The 13,782-nt window shown below is 30.5% G+C and overlaps 1 long non-coding RNA gene across 8 annotated transcripts; it reads right to left on the bottom strand.

Moving 5' to 3' along the window:
- Positions 1–2,283: 2,283 nt before the first annotated feature.
- On the bottom strand, positions 2,284–4,093 carry LOC106296943. Of its 8 annotated transcripts, none has more exons than XR_001261350.1 (7): positions 3,833–4,090; positions 3,579–3,725; positions 3,382–3,493; positions 3,238–3,294; positions 2,963–3,081; positions 2,630–2,863; positions 2,284–2,560 (listed from the first exon to the last, which is right to left on the bottom strand). It is a non-coding gene; the product is annotated as an uncharacterized LOC106296943 (long non-coding RNA). The 8 variants fall into 8 exon arrangements; XR_001261349.1 differs by having other exon boundaries at positions 2,284–2,629; positions 2,709–2,863; XR_001261347.1 differs by having other exon boundaries at positions 2,680–2,863; positions 3,833–4,089.
- Positions 4,094–13,782: the final 9,689 nt, after the last annotated feature.

Genomic DNA, 13,782 nt, shown 5'->3' with positions numbered 1-13,782 from the left:
ACACAAGATGAACAGGACATAATAACTGAATAATATTGCATGTAAATCAAAGGTAAAACAATGGGGTTCAGGATGATCTTCTCTATCAAGAAGAGGAGCCGTCTCCCTTACAATAGAAATATCCAAGAATAGGTCTAGGTCTTTTTGCCAAAAACTAGCGTAAAGAAATAAGATAGATAGGGGTCGCTTTTATATAGAGGTGCCCATAGACTTCAGAGTGGAGAATCGGCAACTAGGGCAAATCTTTGGAAGATATGAAAATTTCCATAATTATCGAGAACAATCGTCTGGCTGTTCCTGGTAGGATCGACCGTCAGATTGCTCTGCGGATTGTTCTTCAGGGGAAATCTCCAATCCTTGCTCTTTTCTTCATGCCTATTTCTTAAGCTCTTCAATCTTCTCCATACCTGAAATGACTCTAAAAAGACTAGAATAACTCGATAAAACAACGAAAACAAGTTAGAAAGCATATACACAATGTTGTCAAAAACACCATATATCAGATAGCATAGCCGTCAACAATGATTTATAAATAACATAAATAGGGTTTCAAGTTGTCCAGGGGCATTTTGGTAATTTTTGGTTGCTTCTGGGCGTAAGTCGGTCTTTAAATATACTTGGCCCGCATTCTGGCATCACCGTCGATCGACACCAAGGGTGCACCGTCGATCGACAGTCTTTCATCTCCTCGACAGCTTCCTCTCGCGAGGCAGACTGACCACTCTTCAGTAAAACAAGTATAACTTATGTTATAGGATGCTGATTGACATCAAACTGGTGGCATTGGAAAGCTAACTCAAATATCTATCGTGTATCACAAGATGGGCTCAATATAACGGTGGTAAAGTCTTCATCTATAGCTAAACATCTGACGCGATTGTGCAGCTCTGCACTCAAAAGGCTCCAAAAGACACCAAAATCACCACTTTCCTCCAAATCGTCTTTGAACCTGTAAACACTCTAAATAGACTCTATATCGTAGTAAATATATATAAAACACTTATAAACCATGGCTAAAAGTGGGTAAAATCCATGGGCTATCATGATGTTTTGTCTTATTTGCATAGATAAACGAAAAATATGTTATCTATCCTTAACAATGGCAGATATAGAAATTTATTTTACTGGAGGCAAAACTATACAATATTTATAAAAAAAATAATAATAATAAACCTTCAAATATTTTTTAGGTTTATAAGTCGTACTAAAGAAAAAAGTTTTGAAAATCAAAAATCTTCATAGTGTATAAACATAATTTAAACTTGAATTTTATGATGATTCTATTTTTATTTTAAGGAAATCTTACATATTATAATGACGCCGGAGATCTTGACCATTATTATAGTGTTTTTGAAATATATTAAAAAAATTGGTTATTAGGTTTTTAGTATACTAGGGTCGGTCCGTCCTACGGGTGGGATGAAAATTAACAAATAATTTAAATAGTTAGAATTAATATTTAATATAAATTGTTATTATTTAAAAATATGTAAATTAGTTAATTTTTGTACATCTTATTGTATTTGAAGACTAAATAAATCATGTTATCTGAAAATTAGTTATGATTTTTTTAAGATAAAGATTACTTGATTTTTATCATTTATGTTTTCATAGATTTGTAGATTAATGTGATTACCATATTTTGTGTTTTTCAGTGCAGAACTATTGTTGAAAAAGAAGTGTTTACTTCACAAAGAATCTGAAACATTCATTTATTTGTTTTTGTAATGAATATTCTTTTTTGCTATATTAGCTTATTTGTCATATGCATGTTAGTTAGTAGATTTGTTATCTCTGAAGTTTTATATGGATTAACACTATTTTTTAACAAACCTTGTAATTGTACATTTTGAATTAGTAAAAAAATGGCAGATGATGAATAAATTATTTAAAATTTAAAAAAGTATTAGAAAAAAATAGAATATTTTCTTTTATCTGGATTGATTTTTATATAAAAAATATTGTTATTTATTCGTCAGATAAAAAAACTATACCTAAAGCTCCTATTAATAAAAATATAGGATTTAACGACATTTTTAATTGCCTGGTCGAGCAAATAGAATTTTTTTTTTGTAGCACAAAATGCCTAAAACCAATTTTCCCTTTATGAAAGCACATGAAAAATATGTGGATTGAACTTATAATTCTTAATTTCTTAATCTAGGAATATAAATTAGAATAATTGAGTATCACTATTTTTTATTAAATCTCTTTGCTATGGATACAAATGGTTATAAAACAAACTTAGTCGGAGTTATGTTAGACTCAAAATGCAAAGGGGAATAGAGGCAATGAAAGGTTACATAGTGACATTGATGGAAACTTTGAATCATAGGAATCCACACTTCTACGTGGACAAAACCTAACCTATTGGTTCATCCATTTCCCACCATGTTTATAATATAAGGTGAAGATATTGTTCAATCTTAAAAGTTGTATCCAATTAAATGACAACAAATGCAGGGATAATAAAAGCGGTCATGCAAATATATCAAGTGAAGAGAAAAGCCGGGTTGGATGGTTACTATACAGACCAGTGGGGATCCCGAGTACTTTAGAGCTGCAGCCAAATCCTTCGAAAATTAGATCTCTTATACGCATGATCAATTATTAAAAGTGTTCTCTATACCTGCAAATGCAAACGTTCAGAAGTCTCTCATTGAGATGAACAAAGCTTACCATGGAAAATCTCGTGAGTGTCTCCTTACAGTCTCGAAACCAAGGAAGACCCCATTTTCTGGTTAAAGTCGAGAAGAGAATTTGATGACTTCGTCTGCAGATGTATACATATGAGTTTTTTTAAGGAAAAGAGCGCACATCAGTCACTTTGGTCGCAGTAGCTTCACCAGCCAAAACACCAGGCCTGCCAATTGTACACAACCAAAAAGACGTAAGTGAAACAGTAGTATTCTTGGTGACATTTATTGATAAAAAGCAACGTCACCCAAAAAGTGGAACTAACCTTTTTGCGACCCACAGCGAGTTGATCGGCATTGTTCTTTTTCTTGTCCATTCGCTTCATTCTTTTCTTGTTCCCACAATAACACTTCGTGCATCACCACCATGTCCAAGAATTCAAACCTGTTTGTGAGTGGGAGGAAGACATTCAATAAAGAAGATGACCAAGGTGAGAACTGAGTAAAAAATTTAACAGCAGCTACACCATGCCTAGTATTCAAAAAATAAGAAAATAGCTTCCAGTGGTAAATACATATGTTTACAATATCAAATCTTTACCTTTTAACATAGCATAGACTTCATGATTACTCTCCATGTTGTTTCTTATCTGCTCAGCTGCCAATAAAAAATATAAAAATCATGTTCTGAACGGTTAAGTACATGACTGCATAACTTTTCATATATAATTTTAGTTAATGAGACCTTGCCTAGTATCACTTGAGAGGACGCATCACATGCATATCAGGTAAGTTAATTGGCGGCTTCAATCACGCGACCATTCTCCTCCATAGCTCGGCTAAGTATCGAACCTTCACTGATACCGAGCCGTAGATCGATTCATGAATTAAAAATCAGAGAATAACAGAAAAACTGGTTATAAAAGAAAGAGAAGGCCTTACCAATGACCTCAGGCTTGGGTCACATCCCGAAGCTCAGATATCCAAAGCTACGTTCTCTTTCAAATACTGCCTCAATCAACTACACGTCAGTTGGGGAACATCACTTGAACGGTGTAGGAGCAGCACGGTGGAGGAGCAGCCCCTGGACTTCAAATCAGAAAGGAGAATCGATGAGTTAGCCATTTCAAAGAAAGTAGATAAGCTTTGGCGTTGTGAAGGATTGATATGATGATGTTCAAGGGAAGGATGCTAACCTTTATATAGTGTAGATACACATACTTTCAGGGTGTAAACTCGCATTCAATGTCAGATCGTGAGTTTAGAAGAGGGTAAAGGCGATAGATCTAACTCTGAGCGTTTCAGTAGATTAGAAGAGAATATAGAGCACGGGAGAGAAGATAAAGAAACAAATTCGTCATGTCGACGTGAGTCAGAGAAATAACTGGCCACTCGATCGTTTTCGTTTCAGACGAACAAGGAAGAAATGTTTTGGTATCGAAGACGAAAGAAGAGACAAACCCTAGAAACATCGTTCGGCTCATAAAAAATGGGCTTTCAATAATGGGGTCCAGTCTATAGTAAAATGCAGCGGCCCATAGTCTAGTATGCAAGTCCCGTTAATGAAACGCAACACTTTGGTAAACGGACACGTGTCGCTTCCAGAGAGTACGAATTGATGACGTGTCATCTGACGTGGACCCCCTATGAGTGATTCAAAGTGTACTTTATCACTTTGGTTATTTTCTCGGTTCGGTTCAAGTTCGGTCGGTTTGGTTAGTTCGGTTCTAGTATTTTTCCAACTGAAGTAAACCATAGTTAGTTTGGTTCGGTTCGGTTTATATTCGGTTCTGTTTGTATTCGGTTCGGTTTAATTAGATTCTTCTTAGTTTAATTTTTCTAAGAGAAATTATGTTTTACAACATAAATTATGTAAACATAAACTATGTGAACTAAATTCAATATAGAACTGAAACAAAAACATTTAAAAAGTCACAAAAAGTATATATAAGAATTAAAAAAAATGAAAATTAACTAAAATAAAAAAAAAAAACCCAACATCATTCGTAATGTCTTTTATATCATTAAAATTAAAAAGCTTGCAATGAATGAAATATTTTAAATCAAATATTTTGATGATTACATAATTAGGTTAGAAGAATATATGTTAATAAATATAAATGGAAAATATGTGGTTTACTATTAAAATTTTAGTATATTGGTATTACTAATATTTTTAATTTAAATAATTACAAAAACACATCGGTTTCTCGGTTCGGTTCGGTTTTAAACCGAACCGAACCATTCGAGTTAGGGAAATCTTCAACCGAATGGTTTGAAATATACTTTGGTTCGGTTTGAATCGGTTTCGGCTCGGTTGATTCGGTTTGACTCGGTTCGGTTCGGTTTTTTTGTCCACCCCTACTTTATATATAAAGATTAGTGTAGTCTTTAATATTTATGTGAGAAACGGAAATAAACTATAATTTAGTTATTATGTAGTATACAGTGAAACCTCTATAAATTAATAATGTTGGGACTACACCAAAACTATAATTTTTATTAATTTATAGAGATATTAATTTTTCGATATACTAATTGAACCAAAAACTCAATTTGTGATTATAAAATTATATTATTTTATAGAGATTTTTAATGTATAATAATTTATAGAGTATTAATTTAAAGAGGTTATAATTTACTTTGTATTTAACGGAGCAAATACTGAGGTATCTTATTTTGTTAGATTTGTATATTTTTTTCAATTTTATAATCAACACATTTTCAGTTCACGAGGACAGAACGACACCACTTAGAACTATAACCTGATCAGGAAATTCTCAACGAGAATCTTATACATATAATGGGCAGATGCTACATGTTGACTTGTCTTAAAAGATGTAAGTAAAATTAAGCTAAAATTGTCTCAGCGGTAAATGGTTTGTGACTAGCAAGACACTCAGCTTGACGTTCTCGTTCTCATTCTAGACAACTTTAAAAAAACATTCCTCCGGCTGGTGACCATTATGGAAACAAGAATAATGAATAGGAAAAGAACGTAGAGGAATAAAATTGCAGAAATAGTTGTTTCATCTCATATTTAACAAAGAATAATTTTGTTCTTTATTTCTCTATAAAAAAGAAATGATAGGGAATGAAAAGGGAAAATTATTCCTTGTGAATGGTAAATTTTTTTAGGAATGTTAGGGAATACCTCGTCATTCCTTAGTCACCATTCATACATACCAATAAATCTCTTCACATAGGAGAAAGTGTTCTCCGGCTTGTATCTTCAAATCGGCCATGGTTCTTATAAATCCATTGGATTAATTTATAAAAAAATATTAATTTGACTCTAAAATCCATCTGAATTCTTCTGAAATCCACTTATTTGTTTTTAAAATCAGTACATTTATCAAATATTTCCAAATCCAAAAAAGATCTATAAATCTGTTAAACTATCATAACCTATAACTCCTACTTAATGTCCAACCGAAGCTGGTTAAAGCATTAAAACATTTGTAACGATGGACACTTATTTAGTAGCTTCTATATTAGAATGAGTGCTTACATAAAACTCAAAATTAGAATGAGGGCTAACTGGAAACTAAACTAATTAAGGAGTATTTTAGGGGTATTTGTCAAAAATGACTTAAAACTTGAATTTGAATGCAAATCTATACTCCAAATTCAATTAAATGTAAAATAACCTAAAATAATAATAAAATTTCTCCTTATGACCAAAAAAATATGTAAATTTTTTTACGATTATAGCCTTTATAAATCTTCTATAAGCAATGAAGTCTTCTTCCAGAATAATTATCGAGATTACTCATGTATTTAATTCTAAAATTAATTTATAAAATCATGAAAAAATATTTTGAGGAAAATTAAATTGAATTCATGTAAATATAAATGATTCTAAATCAGATAAATTTAAATTTAATAAAATTAAATTATTTTCAATATAATTTAGTGGATATAGTTTGTAAGTCATGATTCTCCTTTAGTTAGGTTTAGTAACATATGTTCAAGTGTGTTAGTATTCTTATGGTTAGATTTTGGAATCTTAAAATATTTTTCTAAAATTAAAATTTGATATATAAGTGTTAATATTTGTGTATATTACACATTGTATAACTTGATTTTATGTTTAATGAAGTGTTTATTATTATTTAGTTAAAATATTTGATTTTAGGGTTTATAAGTATAGTACTTCTTAAGAAGTCTACCGAGAAGTTATTCATTTAAAATATTTGATTTTAGGGTTTATAAGTATAATACATCTTCAGAAATCTTCTAATAGCAGACTTCTTCGCAAGTCTTCTAGTAGCAAATTTCTTGGAAAGTCTTCTCTACCAGATTGTCTTAACCTAGCTAGAATTTTTGACTCCTATGTAAAGAATAATTATTAATTTTTTCTCTTTCTCTGAAATGGCTGCAACAAAAAGGTAATATTTCTCATTCTAAAACTCTATAACCTCTTCATAATCTCTCTGAACTTGAAGACACCAAATTTTATATCAATTTTTCATCTTTTTGTCTCATATCTTTCTCATCGGTCTATCTTGTTTTCATTCCATGGTTTTCATCTTCCGCTTCTAAAAAGGTAGATCTATAAACTTTAGATATGTATTTTTGTGTTGTATGTTTTCTGTGTTTGATTCAAACGAAACAATGGATTCAACTTAATGTGATTGTTTTGTTCATTATTGAAGCATAAAAGGTTCTATTTTAAAAGATTTTCTCTGGTTTAAATTCATTTTAGCGTTTTTCGCTTTGTAGGCTTTCAGATTTGAAGACAATATAAGCCTTCGGATTTCATTAGCAAACTTCTCCAAAAGACTTCTAGAGAAGTATGTTATGCAAACTGCCAAAATTGCAAAGATCTTATTTTTGACCAATTTTGTTTTTGTTTTTGTTTTTGTGTGTTTAGTATAAATAGAGTTAAAGATTTAACTTTAATATGATTATTTTCTTATTAATTTAGCTGAAAATTTTATTTTTATGGTTTATCTTTAAAAATTAAGATATAAAACAATTAAATTTGTGATATATTCATTTCTTGTGTGTGTTGAAACTAAATAAAAATATAAATTCATAACCATTGTGATTATATATTTTTACTAATATTTTAGTTATAAAATTTCTAGTTTAAAAAAAAACATGAAATATTTCTTGTGTGTTAGATTCTAATAAAAATATATATTAAACTTATTGTAATTGTTTTCTTCTTATTTAATCCTACAATTTTTTTTTTAATTCTCTATTTGAATCATTTTAAAACTTTTTTTAGATATGCATGATTTTCAGATCTGAGGACTATAAATATTGGACGTCAGAGTAGACTTCTCAACTATACTTCTCGGTAGACTTTTCAGCAAACTTTACCACAAAGTAAACGGAAAATTAAAATTTAAGCGGAAAAATAAAAATTTAAAGGAAATTTGACTGCGAACTAGAACACTTCTAGATAATTAGTAGTCTTCTCTAGAAATCTTATAATTTACGGTAAAATTTCCATGACAATTTTAGTTCCCTCTTAAGGCTAAGAGATTCTTTTTTGATAGTTTATATAATATTGTAAATAATGCATCCACATATTTCTTCTTTTTTTGTCATCAACTTAAAAACAGACTTATACTGATTTTGTAAACCACACCGGTAACTCCGCATCCATGTGAACGACGAAAACCGGTTGAATCCTAGCACTTCGTGCTAGACTATCTGCCTTCAAATTCTTCGCTTGTGGTACATTGATGATCTCTGAGCTGGCGAAACTTTCATGCAGGGTCTTGATGTCTTCCAAATAACTTGTAAATGTAGGTCATTCTTTTGGTTTCGAAACCATCTTCAGCAATGTAGAACAATCTGTTGCATCCACTTATTTCTAATCTATTACAAAATTATTTTTCAAATTATTTATTCATTACTTCAGTTCTTGTAATGATAAAAAATTGTCTTCATTGTTAATCTTTTGTTAAGATTATGGTTGTGAAACTTAAAGGCGAGGCTTATGTGTTGTCATCTATCAGTTTTGTGTAATTTGGATGATAATGATGATAACAAGTTATACGTATTAGACAGAGATTTATAATACACCACTTGACACAATTTCAACATATTACACCTTTAATATCACATAAGTTTGAACATATGAATTTGTAAGTTTGTTAAAATTTGAATACACATGAATTAACAAGAACATCTTAAATTTTCAATTTATATATGGAGCAAATGCAAGTTTTTTTTCAAAATTAACAGAGAAGACTTCTCAAAAATTATGCTTTCATTGGTTGGAAACATAAATAAACATGAATATTGTTAATATCATAATTATTGTAAGCTTAAGTTATAAAAATAATACATAAGCTTAAACATCTGACATATCAAGTTTATTAAAACTTGAATACACGTGAAGTAACAAAAAAAACTTAAAATTCATTTTAAATATGAAAAATGTAAGTTTACTAAAACTAACGGGGAAGACTTTTCTCATTAACTAGAAACAAAAACAAACTAGTGAGTAATAAATTTTATTCAGAAGTTTCAATATTGAAAATACACATGAATTAACAAGAAAATCTTAAAAAATCATTTTCAATATGGAGAAATGCAAGTTTTACAAAAACTAACGGAGTTGAGAAGTCTTCTGCCAACAAACTTCTTCATAAGTATTCTCCCAGCATACTTCTCTATAAGTTTTTTTGTTACGATTATTTTTGCATTCAGCAGACTTCTAAAGAAGTCTCCTTTGTAAATTATTGGGTTTCTTTGTATTTGAATTTTTTTATATTTTTCCGAAGAAGACATTTCTAGAAAAATCTTATATGATAATCAGATTAATTTTGCGATTGACCAAAATTTTGTTGAAAATTGACTTTTTGATAGAAGACTTCGCGAGAAATCTTCCAGTAGAAGACTTTTGTTTTTTGAAGACTTATAGCGAAATTTTTTTTAGTGTTAAGTGAAGTCTCCGAAGTGTCATAAGAAGTCTGCGTAGGTTAATTTTTACAGCTGACGATGTTTTACTTTATAAGAAAAGACTTCTAGGCTTCTAAAAAAGTCTTATATGGGAACACTTCTATAGAATTCTTCTACGGGAAGACCTGACGATCTATTTCCCCACGAGAAGTATGATATAACCCCAAATGTCCACTAAACTATGACCCCATGCTATTTCTCCCCGCAAACAAAGTTCGAAACCTATTTCCCCACCATTTTTGGTTTACTCACGATTTCTAAAAACCGAATTTAAAGTCTCGAATCTCATACAATAAACCGAACAAAACTAAACCAAAACCAAAACAATACTCGACCAAACATAGATCTGGATCAGAACTGTAACCCGACTTAAAATACCCGACAGAAGAAAACCCCAATTTGATTTCCATCAAGAACCCTAAACGAAGTGAGAACTGCAATTGAAGCTTGGAGAAGAAAATTTCAGGTGGTCACCAATTGCTCGATCTCAGAGGCATCTCTCTCTCTGCAGATTCTTCATCGAACTCATTTCCCTCTTCGCTTCCATGGAACACCGACACCGACATCGCAATTTCTTTCTCCTAATTTCAATCTCTAGGTTTATCAATTTGAGGATTTTTCTTTTGAGGGTTTTCAGAGGAGATTAATTTTGGGTCGGGTTATAAGACTCTTAAGGTCTCAGGTTTTAATTCATTTGTGGGTCATAATCGGGTCTTAAGCTGGTTAGTCATTGGGTTAACATGGTTTACAGTTTGTTTAAACAAAGTAAACCACCATAAATCGATTTTATGGCGGTTTTAGATTTCGATCTTTAAACATGTGGGGAAATTTTGATAGAACTTTATACTGGTGTGGAAATAGGTTTTGAACTTTGTTTTCGGAGAGAAATAGCACGGGGTCATACTTCGGTGGACATTTGGTGCTATATCATACTTCTCGTGGGGAAATAGATCGCCGACCCCCAAAGGTTTGACAAGAATCTGAGAATAAAATGAGAGAAATATTTTCAAGAATTCTTCTAATTATTTAATTTTAATATTAAATATTTTATTATTTATTGTCATTTGCAAAACTAACATACACAGACTTCTTACTAGATTTCAGAGACTTCATGTGATTGTAAGAAGACTTCTCTAGAAATTTTCTTTGGAAAAATCAGATTCCTGCAAAACTTTAGTCAACTGCAAAAAAAATATCAAATATCATTTTTAGACCTTGTGAAATTCATGTTAAGGTTCTTTAAACACACATAATTTATTAACGAAAGTTACACATTTGTTCTTAACCAAGAATCATGAACCTGAGTAGCTCCATTAAGCTAAATAGTGTGGGTGGTTTCCACCTCCTTGGTGTGACTTGATGCGCCCCTGATCATTAATTTGACTTAAGGCCTGGTTCAAACGTAGCGGTTGCGGTTGCGGAAGTTTGCGGATGTGAGTGGTTGTGGTTTCTAGCGGTTTTAAGAGATTGTACGACTGGTTCTACGATTAGAAATTAGTGCGTTTGCGGGATACTTATGACTGGTTAACTACTAAATCTAGCACCGATTAAATAATAAATTAATAATATTTACATTTTATATAATTATAAAATATCAAAAATCATAATATTATAATAAATATAAAAATTATATTTAGAAAGTTATAGTTTTAAAATTTTAAAATTATAGAAAATATTTTTATTTTAAAATTTTATAATATTAATTAAAATATAATAGATATATTTTAGTATTTTTTATAATTCCAATTTAAATTTTTTATTGAATATTTTTATTTTTGTATTTATATTGTTTAAAAAAAAGAAAAAAAATTATTCTCTCACAACCGCCCGCAACCGCAAACGTTAGCTGAAACCACATTTTGAATTTATGAGGTTTAGAGCGGTTTGAAACGGTTTGAAGCGGTTTAGAGCGGTTTGAATGATTGTTGCAAAACACCAACAACCGCTACCAACCGCAAAAGCTGCGTTTGCGGATGGTAGCGGGGAACAAGCATATCCTTATTATGTAAAGTAAACCTCAAAATGCGACTGCGGACGTAATGTAATCATGATATAAGTGTCAAGTAAAAATAATAATTCCATATTCATTTTATACAGAGGGGATTGCTTACGTGGAGAAACACTGAACTCAATCAACCAATCATTCTTTATATATTAATTGAAAATCTTTTAAATAGTTATAACTTTGTAATAATTAAAAAAAACCATTTCTATGCAGGAGTTGTTTATGACTTGAAAAGGCTGACGTAGCGTTATTATAGAGCATTTCGGTGAGCACAGTGTAAAAGAAACTCCCTAGAAAAATACAAATTCGCATGCATATGGACAGTCGTATATATCATACTAAATATGATAACGTTTTATTAATAGTTTGAGTCGCATATTTGCTTTACTCACCCCGTATAACGAGCCACGAAGTCCAATGAGTATCGATGGAGCTTTCGTCGTAGAAATAGTTGCTGTAATTAATTTTGACAGGTTTAGTTAGTAACACTATGTCGATTAAGAGTATTCGTTTGTAAAATGTATAGATTCCGGTTTAACGTACAATAATAATTAGAACATTCTTTCTTCTATTTCTTCAAGTTAGTCCATTTCACATGTTTGATTACATTATTTAGTCTGTAGACTCTTTACACCCTGCCAGAAAATATAAGCTTAAACATGAATTATTTAAATGAAAAGATATATGACAATGGTTGTTGTTACAAATTTCAACTGACATCACAAAAGATAATTATCAACAAGCACACATACAAGTAACTTGATTACATTGATTTGTCTTGGCCAGAAAAACATAATATTGACCACTCATTTTTTTAATCAGGCAATATAGATGACAATAACATATTGTTAAAAATTACAACTCACAATAACATCAGCATTAATCAGGCTACATGTTTATATTAATGGTTCAAGATACTGAATTGGTCAACATCAGCATTACATTAATTGAATCCTAAGTCAACATTGGTTTGGTTTGGTCGACTATGTTTGTGGTTAATCTTAAAAAAATGTAACAACCGTATACAAATAAATGTTAATTCCATTATTTCCCTAACCATTAGAATTTGTTATTATTACGAATTTATATAAGGAACTAGGATCGGTCCGCCCTACGGGCGGGAAGTTATTATAAAAATTATTTTACATGAATTTATATTAACTTATGAAACATTTAAAATTATTATGTATTGAAAATAATATTATAAACAAAAAATAATAGAAATAATTCTGAGATCATATTGTTATTGTTAATAAATATTTTTGATTTGGATTAAAATGACAACAACTTTCATTATTCTCTATCGTTAAATAATACAATATTAACAAAAATAATTAAAAAAATGTAATAATAGAAATATTCTTATTATTTATATTTCAATTTGACATAGTAATTATACAAATAATACTATATTTATTTTAAGAAGCTTCAAATTTTTAAAAACATTAACATAATTTTTTTTTCCAAAAGAACCTACAGTCCAGTAAATAAAGAGCCTTTGTATTGTTGTCAGTTTTTCACCATATAAATCCGGCTAATCTATAATAAAACACACAAATCATTATACAGAAAAGATAATGAAAATCAAACTCACGCTCCCTAAAAGTTAACTGAGTGTACCTGCCAACCAGCTTCTATGCTATCAAGATATTTTCTGAATAAGTCACTGAGAAGCCATATATGCGAGAAGGTGAACTCGTACTGCTGATGTATCTTTGGCTCCCACACATTAATAGTTACTTTAGCTCCATAGTATTTATTTTTCCCCTTCCACATAAGATATAGCATTCTACAGTTCCAAAAACCAAAACAGATAACACATCTCAAATTAAGAAACCAGAAAAAAAAAACTTTTAACTGACCACTTTGGTTCATGAGGACATGTTCCTCAGATTTAGGAAACGGGAAACTTTTATACTTTTCATGCCATATTTTTTGTTTGAACTTTCTCTCAAGACAACATCTTCCTCTGTCATGGTTCTTTCAGCACATTTACCATATCGATGACATAACTGAGGGATATGTATGTCCTTCTATTTTTGACTTCGTAAACACACTTTGTTGTTATCAAAGAGTCCCTTATTAGGATACAATTTTTTTTGAGATTATACAACTTTCTTCGTAAAGACAAATTATTTCAATACTAAGATATGTTTTAAAAACAAAATATCTTAGAATCAATAAAAAGCATGTCAATTTCCCAGAAACTGAGCAACC

Source organism: Brassica oleracea, chromosome C6 (assembly GCF_000695525.1).
Source record: "Brassica oleracea var. oleracea cultivar TO1000 chromosome C6, BOL, whole genome shotgun sequence".
Lineage (NCBI taxonomy): Eukaryota > Viridiplantae > Streptophyta > Magnoliopsida > Brassicales > Brassicaceae > Brassica > Brassica oleracea.
Note: the sequence above shows the minus strand (reverse complement) of the source record. Positions and strands in the feature narration are given on the sequence as shown.